The 13,767-nt window shown below is 38.5% G+C and overlaps 1 non-coding gene across 1 annotated transcript; it reads left to right on the top strand.

The window, feature by feature from the left end:
* The first annotated feature begins 9,524 nt into the window (after window positions 1-9,524).
* Window positions 9,525-9,631, top strand: LOC131495215 (U6 spliceosomal RNA). The gene has a single exon (XR_009253841.1). It is a non-coding gene; the product is annotated as a U6 spliceosomal RNA (small nuclear RNA).
* The last annotated feature ends 4,136 nt before the right edge of the window (window positions 9,632-13,767 follow it).

Here is a 13,767-nt window from a genome sequence, read left to right as displayed (position 1 = left end):
GCTGATACTTTTCTCGAACATGTATTTCAGAAAGACTTTGTGAGTGTGGAATGTTTTGCATTCTGGCATGCCCAAAAATGTGTGGGTGAGTGTGAGTGGGTGTATATGGGTATTCTTCTACTCCATGAAGTAGAAAATTTGAAGAAATTTTTTTATTAACGTAGGTTTCCATTTATTGAAGTTCTCATTGAATATTGTTTTAATGTACTTTGTCAACAGGACTAGTTCTAATAAAATGAGTTCCTGTGAATTCATTATATGAGCATTAGCATTATTACTATCACTTTTTAATGGCAATAGCAGTAGAATATTATAGTTCATTCTATTGCAAGCCTCCAGTAATTCTAGAGAGAAATGATCTTTGAACCATAACTTGGTGCAGACTGTATGTAATTTCTCTGCTGACTTTTCAGCACCACAATATTTATGACTTAGGATGTTTGGGGGAACATAGACTTATGTCCGAAAATTTGCTTCATGCTCCCCACCTGAAATCATAATTCTTCAGGCACCAGATTCATTATCCTAACAGTCCATGACCCATGGACACATGTACTCACTTAATACTGAGAATAAACAAAGAGACATAAAGTGATACATAAAACCAGGCTTCTCATAATATGTAGGAATCTATTTTATAGAAAGAAGAAATAATTATTTTAAAAGTATGAAAATTTGGGCAAAGCTGAGAGACATAATTATTATTATAAAACTAGCTAAGGATTGAATGACACTTTTCATAATCTTGAAGTGTCCTTACATATGTAATTGCATTTTATCCTCAGGACAATCCATGGATTTTTTTTGTTTTTGTTGGTGGTGGTGGTGGTGGTATTTGTCACTATTCCACAAAGGAGGAAACTGAGGAGGAGGGAGTATAATGATCTTGCCTAAGGTCCTAAACCCCCAAATGACAGACTCAGCCCAAACCAAGTTTTCTGACATCAAATCACACCCTCTGATATTACCCTCATCATTCCGTTTACAACAGTCCCCCCTTTTCTGTTGTTTCAGTGACCCGCAGTCAACCTTTGTTTGGAAGCAAGGGGTTCTCCATCTGACCTATCATCAGAAGGTCAATAGTAGCCCAAAATTACATCACAGTGTTACGTCATTCCCCTCACTACATCTCATCACTTAGGCATTTTATCATCTCACATCATCCCAAGCAGAAGGGTGAGTATGGGACAAGAAGACGTCCTGAGAGATTTATTATTAGTTATAATTGATAATCTCTCACTGTGCCTAGTTCATAAATTAAACATCATCAGAGATATGTAAGTATAGGAAAAAACAGTCTGTGTAGGATTGGAGTCCATTTAAGTTTTCAGGCACCCACTGGAGGGCCTTGGAACACCTCCTCGAGAATAGGGGGCTACTCTTCTCATCGCTGTTAATTTCAGATTTGCTTATTAGGGTTCCAACAACCTTTAGATACTTTGTCCTTGCTTTTCATGACCATCACCAGTGCTGCTTTCCTTGCCTTTCATGGAGGTTCTGGCAGCAGTCCTAAGCACAGACAAGTTCAAGTCCCTTCTCTGCTGACTGACTTGTCATGGAAGCTTGGTTATGTCATTTATTGTTGCTGATACTCCATTCTTCATTTTTTAATCTGTCAAAAAGGGAATAACGGTATCTCTTCCAGATTTATCTCAGAGGCTGTATTTTTGAAAGTAAGCCAAAGGAAAAAAAATAAAGTGAAAAATACATTACAAACTGCAAAATGTGATGTTTTTCCCTCTGTCAAGAATGCCGAAAGCTTACTCTTCCCTCCTCCAGCCCTTCCAATCTTGTAGAACACAGTTAAAATGTACCTCCACAGAGATCTTTTGAGATTTTAAGGTTTCTCCGTGGTTTTTCTCTACACAGCACCATTTACACATCCTACATAGTGTTTACCAAAGGTTCAAATAATGCATCTGTTAACTTGGAAGCCATCTGAGGCAATCAGCCTGGCTCTATTGTTCAAGACGGGATACATGCCACCACTTAGCAGGGGGCTAGGGACATGCCAATTTTTCCATAAACATCATTGAAAAACATAATAAAAATATAAAGGGAGAGGATGACGACAGTGATGATTTTGATTGTAATTATAATAATCATTTCTCTGCTCCCAGATTTTAGTTGCTTATTCTAACATTTTTTTGTCTGCCTCATTTTATGATTTTAGTTGATCAGTTCCATGCCTATCTCCCCTCATTCCACCACAATTATGTATTTAATTATTTGATGGTAGGAGCTGTATTTATTCATTGTTGTGCCTTTAGTACTTAGTACCTGGAAAATAAGTTGGCACTCAGTAACAGTATACTGAATGAAGAATAAAAAGAAAAGTCATTTCTTCGAGAAACAACTACTTAATCTGTGAATTGGATTGCCTTTGGTCTTATTTATTTAACCAAACGATAAATGGGGGAAAAAAGAATTGATAAGCTTGCCTTAATTAAAGTTTAAAAACTTCTGCTCTGTAGAAGACAATTCCAATAAAGCAAGAAGAAAAGCCACAGTCTGGAAGAAAACATTTGGAGAAGATTCATCTGATCAACAACTGTTACCTAAAAATTTACAAAGAACTCTTAAAACTCAACAATAAGAAAACAACCTGACTTAAAAATGCACCAAAGACCTTAACAGAAACCTCATTTTGAAAAGATACCCAGATGGTAAATATGCATATGAAAAGATACTCCATATCATGTGTCACCAGGGAAATGCAAATTAAATCAACAATGAAATACCGCTACATACCTACTAGAATGGCTAAAATCCAGAATCCTAACAGCTCCAAATGCTGTTATGGGTGTAGAACAACATTGCTGGTAGGAATTCAAAATGGCACAGCGACTTTGGGAAACAGTTTGACAGTTTCCCAATAAGCTCAATAAGTTCTTATCATACAATCCAGCAATCACATTCCTTGCTGTTTATCCCCACATGAGTTGAAAACATGTCCACACAAAAAGACCTGCACACAGATGTTTATAGCAGCTGTATTTATAATTATGAAGATTTGGAAGCAACCAAGAAGTCCTTAGTCCTTAGTCAGTAGGTGAATAGATAAATACACTGTGGTACACTAGAACGTGCAGTTTTGTTCAGCGCTAAAAAGAAATGAGCTATCAAGTCGTGAAAACACATGGAGGAAACTTAAATGTGTACTACTAAGTGGAAGAAGTCAATTTGAAAAGGCTACATACTGTACGATGCCAACTATAAGACATTCCAGAAAAGGCAAAATTACAGACGCAGTAAAAAAAGTCACTGGTTGTCAAAAACCAACAAACAGAAAAGGATCAGTGGTTATCAAGAGAGAGGGAAAAGTAGAGCACAGAGGGCTTTTAGGGCAGTGAAACTGTTCTGTACCATTCCACAGTGGTGGATACATGTCACTATAGATGTGTGGTAACCCATAGAATGTATTATACTTAGAATGAACCCTTATGTAATCTACATGTTTTGAATAATAGTAATGTGTCAATGTACGTTCACAGACTGTAACAAATGTACCGCCCTGACACAGGACATTGGTGGTGGAAGAGATATACATGTGGGACCAAGGGATATACGGACTCTATGTACTTTCTGCTCAATTTTGTTGTAAACCTAAAACTACTGTAAAAAACAGTTTATTCATTTAAAAAATGAAAGAGAACATGTCACTACATAGATCACAGACTAACAAAATAAGAAGACGTTGGGAAAATTTCATTGGAATACATTTGACAACTTACATGAAAACGCAACTTACTTAAAGCAAACGTAGGAAGAAATAGAAAATATGAACAAAATTGAAAACATTTCCACAAATAAATCTAAAGGATCCAATGTCTTCATTGGTGAATTCTCCTGAACATTTAAAGAAAAGAAAACACCAATCTTAAACTCTGCCAGAGAATAGAAAAATAAGAAACATTTGCAAACTTGTTTTATGGGCTTACCATGACCTTAACACAAAACTTGACAAAAACCATGTGAAAAAGAGAAAACCAAATATAGGCCAACATCTCTCATGAACATGCACACAAGAAAATCTAAAGAACATATTAGAAAATTGAATCCAGAAATATGGAAAAATAATACTTTATTATAATCACAGCGATTTTATTTTAGGAATGAAATGTCGGTTTAATATTTGAAAATAAATTGCAGTATAACAGAATGAAAGATAAAAACCATATGGAAACCTCAAAAGATACATACAAAGCCTTTAATGAAATTCATCATCAATGATGAATCCATTATGAAATAGAAATAGAAAGAAATTTCCTTAATTAGCTGGGAAGATATAGCTATCCAAAGAAACCTCTAAATCTTATTTGATTATCAAATATTAAAGATACACATTGAAGTCTGGTAAGAGATATGGATACCCAGTAATATAACATCAATTCAATATTTTTATACCATTTCAAATACAGCACGGCAAGAAGAATAAATGAAAGGTATAAGAATTAAAAAGAAATATAACTGTCATTCATGCACAACTTGTGTATATTATACATGCAAAATAATTCTATAGATTAAAAAAATCACCTGTAATAACTGAAAATAGTATTGCTGGATATAAAGTGATATGTGAAATTCAGTTACTACTTTGAGTTATTAGTAACAAGCCAAAAGTGAACATTAGAAAACATTTCATTTGTGATAGCACCAAAAATATCAAATGCCTCAGACTAAATTGAACAAAAGTCATTCCACACTTCTACACTGAAAACTGTGAGGTATTATGGAGAAAAATTTTTTAAAGGTCTAAAGAGATGAAAGTATATACCAGATTGATATATTTGAAGACTTAATATTTTAAAGATGTAAATTCTTCCTAAGCTGACTTATAGAATCAATAAAACTCTAATTATAAATCACATATAGCACTATATATGTATATAAATACACATACATATATATGTATATATATGTATATATATGTGTATATATATACATATATATACATATATATATGTACATATATATAATGGAAATTGGCAAGCTAAATCCTGAAATACATATAGAAATCCAAACAAGTAAAAGTATCAAAATCTGAAAGATGAACAATGTTGAAAGACATGAACTGGGGCACCTGGGTGGTTCAGTTAAGCCCCTGACTCTTGATTTTGGCTCAGGTCTCGATCTCAGGCTTTCTGAACCATGCCCAGCTGTCAGCACAGAGCCTCCTTCAAATTCTCTCTCTCTCTCTCTCTCTCTCTCTCTCTCTGCCCCTCCCCAACTCTTTCTCTCTCTCAAAATAAACTTGAGAGAGAGAGAGAGAGAGAGAGAGAGACATGAACTAACAGATTTAGAAACGAAACAACAATAGAGCAATAATTAAAAAACTATGATTTTGGCACAAAGATAGAAATATAGACAAATAGAACATAAGAGAATACCCAGTTTTAGACCCAAGCATAAATTGTCATTGATTTATAGTAAAGTATTGCAGCAGTGCAGTGGGAGAAAATGTGATCTTTTAGATAAATGCCTCAAGGTTAATTGTATATTCTATAAAAATTAATTTGACACCTTTCTCATACCATGCACCAAAATTTATCCCTTGTGTACCTAAGACCTCAAATCGAAAGGCAAAGTTACAAAGCTTCTAAAGCAAATATGAAAGAAAACCTCTTGATCTTAAATTCAGAAAAGATTCTTAAACGAGAATAAACTCATGCACACAGTCACAATTGCTAACCATAAAGTGAAAGATTGATGCATTAGATTTAATTAAAATTCATAATTTTTATTTATCAAAAAACACCATTAAGAGAGCTGTCATGCAAACTGCAGGGTGGAGGAGGAGATTTGTAATCGCATACCTGATAAAGAAATTGTATCCAAAAATAATTGTATATTAAAAATGTCACAGATTGGGGCACCTGGGTGGCTCAGTCGGTTAAGCGTCTGACTTCCACTCAGGTCATGATCTTGCGGTTTATGAGTTCAAGCCCCACACTGGGCTCTCTGCTGTCAGTGCAGAGCCTGCTTTGGATTCTCTCTCTCTCTCTCTCTCTCTCTCTCTCTCTCTCTCTGTGCCCTTTCCCCACTCGTGCTCTCTCAAAAATAAACAAAACATATATATATATATATATATATATCACAAATTAATAAGACAAATATAACAGTACAGTTTATTTATTTTATTTTTTTTTTTTAAATTTTTTTTTCAACGTTTTTTATTTATTTTTGGGACAGAGAGAGACAGAGCATGAATGGGGGAGGGGCAGAGAGAGAGGGAGACACAGAATCGGAAACAGGCTCCAGGCTCCGAGCCGTCGGCCCAGAGCCTGACGCGGGGCTCGAACTCACGGACCGCGAGATCGTGACCTGGATGAAGTCGGACGCTTAACCGACTGCGCCACCCAGGCGCCCCTATAACAGTACAGTTTAAACACATGTCATTTCACAAATAAGATTGTCAAAGTGGCCAAAAAGCATAACAAGATGTGTTGGGGTTTTTTTGTCATGATTTATCATCAGGGCAATGCAAATTCAGATCATACTAACCCCCAAAACCCACCTGATGACTCAAATTTTAAATATCTGACAATGCCAGGTGCTGGTGAAGAAATGAAACAATAGGATCCCTCACACAATGTTGATGGTAGTTCACATTGGTAAAACTACTTCGAAAATTGTATGCCAATAACAACTAAAGTCGAACGTATGCATACACGGTAGCTTGGCTGTCTTCCTTCTTGCTACATATGTAGCAGCATGCTACATATGAACTAATGTTCATTAGTTATTAGATACAAACTGATGTTCATTATCATTAGTAAATTATTACATAGTCATGTGATGGGATATTATTTAGCAATGAAAAGTATCAACCAAGGCTATGGAGCAACCAGATGGATAAACCTATGATCATGATAATGAGCAATAAAACAAAATAAAATATGAACACGCTGAAGTTCATACCGTACTATTACATTCTTATAAAGAGATGAAAAGTGTTTTAAGATTGTAGACATCAGAATAGTAATTACTTTTGGGAGTTGACTGTGGAGCAGGGAGATGTGGTTGTCTTTGGAGTATAAATAATGTTCGAGATTCTTAGAGACGGTTACATGCCTTTAACCACTTTTTATAAATTTTCAACATATATACTTAATAGTTACATATTTTGCATATGGCAAACTTTAATAGAAAGGCAACAAAAATGCGTTGAAGTATTTTCCAAATTTGTTTTATATCTACTGCACTATGAGAAGATACGCCTAATGCTTTTTCAATTTTTCACTGAACATTGACTTTGTCCCAGTGTATTGTGTCAGGTACTGTTGGAACAGAGGAATGGTTGGCATCTGATTTCTACATTTAAGCTTATTGTTTAGTAGAGACAGGATGAGATGTGAACACAAATAATAATACAAGGCATAAAATGATGTGAACCACATATGGGCTCTGCAGTGGGCTACCAGAAGCCTCCAAGAAAGAGATGGTGACTGAGTTTGACATGGACACCTCGGTAGGATTAACACCAGTGTAGATAAGAAATGGTTTCTCGGGGAAAAAACTTGCAAGTGTGAAAATATAAGAGGGGTGGTTGCGTGTGTATGAAAATATAAAGTATGAATATGGTCTATGTGAAAATTGTGAGTGGCATCTCCAGTCCAGCGGGTGAATTCGTTGTCACTGAAACGTATGGATAAACTGAGATTCAAGCGTTGGAAATCCATTGGCTAGTTTCTATTAGCAGATTACAAACTTTGGTTTCTGTAATCACATTTCCAGAATTGGGGGAATCCTAAAGTTCCTGTCAGTGGCCAGAGTGTTTTGAGGGAACCTTCACATGCCATCTTGGAAAATGCTTCTAATATAAGGACTGACAGGACAATGTTGCTGAAATGTAGAATGTGTGCCAAGGTGAAGTAAGGCAATAGAACTTAAAGAGCCACTTGAAATTAGTTTGTAGAGAGTCAGCAGATCTAGGCTAAAGATTCAGTGTTAATGATCAGGAGTGTTTGGTGGCCCTTGAACAGGAGTATGGCCAAAAAGCCACATTTAAGGAACAATTGATTTGACATTGAGTGGGAAGACTGTCACTGCTATAGTAACTCAGTATATGAGGCCCAAGTACTTATGTGCATGTGATCTCTATGTGCATGTCTCTTTCCATACATCAAGAATCCAGAATAAAGGAGATAACTAGCCAAGGTGATGGTGCCCAGAACTGGATTTTGCAGGGAATAGAAACAGACCTGCTCTTGGCCCAGTCTTCTGGGGTTCTCAGCAGCGGCCGTGAACAAGAAATCCTGCTAAGCACCAGGCCCCAACTGTGCAACATACATAGATTCACGCACAGGGCTGGGGTTGGTGTTTTCCTAGAAATAGGTCACATCACAGTTGATTTTCTCTGCTAAGGTGATGATTTTGGGCAGGTGAAGCTAATAGAGTAGTTATGGGGGGGTGGGGCTGGGAAGGAGAATGGGAGAGGGAAGAGACATTGTTGTCTTAAAAAAGGGTTCTTTATGACTTCACCTGTTTTTATGACCATGGCAAGTCTCCTGAAAATGATTTCAGGGATTGTACTTCAGGTCATGTTCCTCATAGCGATTGTTTTAAAGATTCTTGGAGAATGCTTTCTGCTGTTGCCACAGTATGAGCCCTGGGCAATGAGCCAAGGTTGTTTTAAATCTCAGTTGAAAGCTCTGGCTCTTTGCATGTGAATATGTGCCAAAAAGGAGTCTAATAACTTATCAAGTTGAGGCACCTCAGGGAGGTCCAGAAGCAGGAATTTTTGAGAAGGGTTTTAGGGAGCAAGGTTATTAACTGTTGACCCAACTGTAGCCCTTTTTGGAGCTACTATTTGTCTTTGGTTTATGGAGTACATTTTTTTTTATTTTTAATTAATTAATTTTTTTGCAAAGACAATCAGCCTGAAAGTCCTGAGACCTAGGTGTTTTCAGTGAAACTTTTAAATGAATATTAACTGTGTTATTGACCAACCCCAATTATCAGTCTGTGCCTCAATTTTGTCCTCTGTAAAATAGAGATAGCGTGTGTCTGACATACCTCCTTAATATATCTTTCAAGTGAAGGTTCTGTGAAAGAGCACAAAATAAATTATCTCCCCAGCATCTCTTGTGCACTGTACTCACAGCTACAGGGAATTCAGAAAATGTTGAGGAAATATTTATTTCTAGTTTCCAGAAGACAAAGATACGACCTACAGAGCAGAGAATGACAAATTCCTTCTAGGTTGACGTAATGAATACTGTGGTGTGCCACTCACATTTCTATCCCTGCCTTCCATCCTTTTCAGATGGAGGTAATTCATTCCCCCAGGAGTACTGACAGCTGACAGTTCATGGCTAAATACTCCCTCTGTGGTCCTTGCCCAAGGTCTTCACAGCCAATGACTGGTGGGCAGAGGGAGGTATAGTCCCTGACTCTCTTGCTCACAGCTCCAGAGCTCCCCAAGGGATTGACTGTGTGCCCAGTAGAGACAGTATTGCAGCCCAGCTTCTTCTTTGCACAATCCTGCTTCCTTCGCTTCCCCAATAAAATGCCTTCATGCGATACTCTCTTAGGCAGCACATACACTAAAATTGAAACTATGTAGGGCAGATTAGTGTGGCCCTTGCAGGAGGGTGACAAGCAAATTTGTGAAGCATCCCACATTTTCCAACCAATAAAATCTTGATTATGAAAGAAAAAAAAATCCTTCATGAAAGTCTTTCGAGTTGGCTTCTGGGGAAAAGAGTCCTGTGGGGAACTGATAGAAGGAAGGAGGCAAATCCTGTTTTGGGAAGATGAGAACAGAAAAATCTGCATGTGGGAGATGTTTTGTGTGATGTGGTTTGACAGATGTGTGGGGCTTTCACTGAAAGAGATGGTGGAAAGGAAGTAGAGAAAGAAGGTATTTATTACTCTATTGAGAGGAAACAGAATAAGTGAAAGCTCAGAGATCAGAAGTATGCAAATCTGGAAAGCAAAGTGCAGAGAGCCTGGCTCTGTGATCCATTCATAGGACACATAGGACACAGTCAGGACGAGAAGGAGGATGAGTATCTATAATGGAGAGTCCTGAAATCCAGTCTTACAGTAACGGACTAAACCAGAGCAAAGGAAAAGGCATGGAAGGTTTTTTTAGAGGAGGAGTTATGCAAGATAAGCTATGTTTTCCATGAATGATCCAGAAGCAAAAATAATGAAGGGCTCTAAAATGGAGGGTGTTTTACGGTGCTTAATAATCTTAGATGATATCAAAAATTAGAAGAGTTCCAAATGAAATGAAAATGGTATTGAAGCAGTTTGAAAATATACATAATTTTAATACCTGGAATATTCCTTTTTTGTTTTTTTTTAATGTTTATTTATTTTGAGGGAGAGAGAGAGGGAGAACGAGTGGAGGAAGGGCAGAGAGAGAGGAAAAGAGAGAATGTCAATGCAGAGCCCAACGCAGGGCTTGGTCTCACAAACTGTGAGATCATAACCTGAGCTGAAATCGAGAGTCAGTCACTCAGCCAACTGAGCCACCCAGGCCACCCTCTTTTTTGTTTTTTAACTTAATAATTATCCAGGCCAGCTGGCTTGAGGACGACTGGAAGTGGGGAAAAAGAGAGAGAGGGGGAATATGAGAGAAAGAGAGAATATGAGACAGAGAATAGTACAAAGAGATAGGCTACATCACATTTTACCCCATGATCAATTGTTTAGGGGACCACAAGCTCTCTAGGTCTGTGGCCTTGAGCTAGTCAGCAAACTGAGCGCTCTGGAATGGTAACCCAGCACGTAGGCTGCATCAAGCACAGCTTGCTCATATCTTATCTTGGGGTTGAAATTCATCACTGCAGCTTATTGTAATTGAGGCAAATGATTTCACTTCTCAAATTCTCATATTCTTTATTTGCAGAAGTAAATGAATTGTGATGGAATTTTAAGAAATACTGTGTGAAGTGCTTTGCAGTGTGTGGTGCGTAACAAACACCATACACATATAACTTTTATTATCGTTAGCTTTGCCACTTATTGTCTAGACCACGGAAAGAGTCTTTGACACCTATGAGTTTCTAATTCCTTATCTGAGAAATTAGTTGGTAGCTTTTCACTTTCTATATTTTTTAAGTTTTTAAATTAAAGTTATTACTTTCTGTATTTTTAAAAAATTTTTTAACGTTTATTTTGGAGAGAGAGAGTGTGTGTATGTGCACGCGCCGTGCGCTTGTGTGCGCGCATGAGTGGGGGAGGGGCAGAGAGAGAGAGGGAGACACAGAATCCGAAGCTCTAGGCTCCCAGCTGTCAGCACAGAGCCCCACATGGGGCTCGAACTCACAAACCGCAAGATCATGACCTGAGCTGAAGTTGGATGCTTAACCGACTATGCCACACAGGTGCTGCACTTTCTACATTTTTAATGCTAGGTTCCAAGTAGGATTTTCTTCAGAATTAAAATAAAAAAGCAGGGGCGCCTGGGTGGCTCAGTCGGTTGAGCGTCCAACTTCGGCTCAGGTCAGGAGCTCTCCGTCCGTGAGTTCGAGCCCCGCCTCAGGCTCTGGGCTGATGGCCCAGAGCCTGGAGCCTGCTTCGGATTCTGTGTCTCCCTCTCTCTCTGCCCCTCCCCCGTTCATGCTCTGTCTCTCTCTGTCTCAAAAATAAATAAGTGTTAAAAAAAAAATTTAAAATTGGGGCGCCTGGGTGGCGCAGTCGGTTAAGCGTCCGACTTCAGCCAGGTCACGATCTCGCGGTCCGGTCCGTGAGTTCGAGCCCCGCGTCAGGCTCTGGGCTGATGGCTTGGAGCCTGGAGCCTGTTTCCGATTCTGTGTCTCCCTCTCTCTGCCCCTCCCCCGTTCATGCTCTGTCTCTCTGTCCCAAAAATAAAAATAAAAAACGTTGAAAAAAAAATTAAAAAAAAAAATTTAAAATAAAAAAGCAAATTAGTTAACCCCAACACAAGAAGATAGGTATGCTCTGTGAACTCCCCAGGAGCAGGTGAGGAACTTGAACAGGTGATGGGAGGAACAAGATATCATTGGCTTTAGTCCTTGCCAGAGTTAGGGTCTGTTTTGGAATTGTCTGGTCAACAGCACATTGCTTTCTGAGACTCTGTGGGTGCTAGATCTGCCAAATGCTTTTTTTTTCCCCTACCGGAAAGATATTATCTACTCCAACTACTCACAAAACATTTGCATTCCTTGCTGTTGGGTTTGAGCCAGAGCCAAAGGCCCTTAAAGCTTCTTTTGCATGACAGTGTTTCCTGTGAAATACTGCCTTGGTCAGGCACTGGATCAAACCTAATTCATGAACTGATTCTTGTTCCTCTGCTATGCTTTCAATATCCTCAGCTAGGTGTTAGGAAAAGCTTTGTAGACATCCACTGTGTCAACACATCAGCCCAGCTTGGATTTTAGCAGAGACCCAACCGAAGGCAGACAACAATGGAACTTGCTGCAGCAGAACATGGAAATAATCCCTTTCTCACTTCCCCACCCTCATCCAGTACGAACTTGTAAGGTGTTCACTCCAGATTGAAAAAGGACTCTCTCACTGACTGGGGGTAGGACCAGAAGACAGTGTGATGAACTGGTATCTCTTATCTACTGTAGGTGAGGTTTTCAACTATGTATGATGCCAGTGTTTGGACTTCTATCGTAGGTCTATTGTGCTTTGTTATTTTCTTTACATTTGTCACATAGTTTCTACTCAATGGAGGAAGATTGTTTGGAGTATATGCCCTTTGTGAGTCTCTGAAGGCATATCAGGGAAATGTATATACCAAGTTGATATCCAGATTTTTGTCCCATCTCTTGTCCTTCACCCAGCTACTACTGTAGAAAGAGCTGTTATACATTTGAAAGTCATAGAAAGAATCAGAAGGCTTAGGCTCTTGTTCTGGTTCTATCTGTAAGAGTTTATAGGACTTTGGCAAGTCAGTTGCCCATCCTGAGGTTCGGTTCATTCATCTGAAAAGGGGGAGTAATGGCAGGCTGTGGGGAACTTTGGATGGGATTGCACAAGTGTCCTGTGGATTTCAAAAATATAAAAGGCATATGAAGTAGAATCATGATTTCACAATTTTACATCAGGCTGCCCTGACCAGAACTTCACAACCACTGGACTTCCATCGATGGATACTTTTTCAACTCTGCTATATGTAGAGGAAACCTAAGACTCATCTTTCATTACTCTTTGACTGCTATCCTTTATATTACTTCCTGGAAAGTACACAGTGGTTTATCTGGTGAGGTCATTATGTTTTAGTCAATGGCAAGAGCCCAAAACAAATATCTTTACTGCCTTTTTGAGATAAATACTTGTAAAAGGTTAGTTGGTGCTGTGAAGGATGTCTTTCTATTCAGAAGGAAAAAGAAAGAACTCACAGTGGGCTTCTGATTCCCACTATCAGAAGCTACTTCCTGAGAGCTACTTACCCCCTTCGAATAAACTTGACCCCAGCACGAAGAGATCAGCTTGTCCTTAGTGGAGAGAAGCAGGAAAAGAGTGTATATCTCCATCATTTGTCTGTCCTACTGCAGCTTATCTTCTGTCTTTGCAGACCAATGTTTGTAACTAAACTTCTTTATTTTTGTTAGGAAAGCATTGGAAGAGAGGATAACTGTAGTCAAGGAAAGTCAAAGAGTGCTATAAATGTAAGTACGTTGACATTAATCTCTGGCCTATCATCTTCCGTCTGGATTTATTGCTACCTTCTAATTCCTGGTCATCTTCCACATGGCAGAGGCTAACTCCCTAGGACAAGGGAACACTTTCCAGAACATTTCAATACCTCAGTGTTTTCCTGTTTTCCTGCCTGTGACCAAG

Source organism: Neofelis nebulosa, chromosome 14, assembly GCF_028018385.1.
Source record: "Neofelis nebulosa isolate mNeoNeb1 chromosome 14, mNeoNeb1.pri, whole genome shotgun sequence".
In the NCBI taxonomy this organism is placed as follows: domain Eukaryota; kingdom Metazoa; phylum Chordata; class Mammalia; order Carnivora; family Felidae; genus Neofelis; species Neofelis nebulosa.
This window is presented reverse-complemented; position numbering and strand designations above follow the sequence as displayed.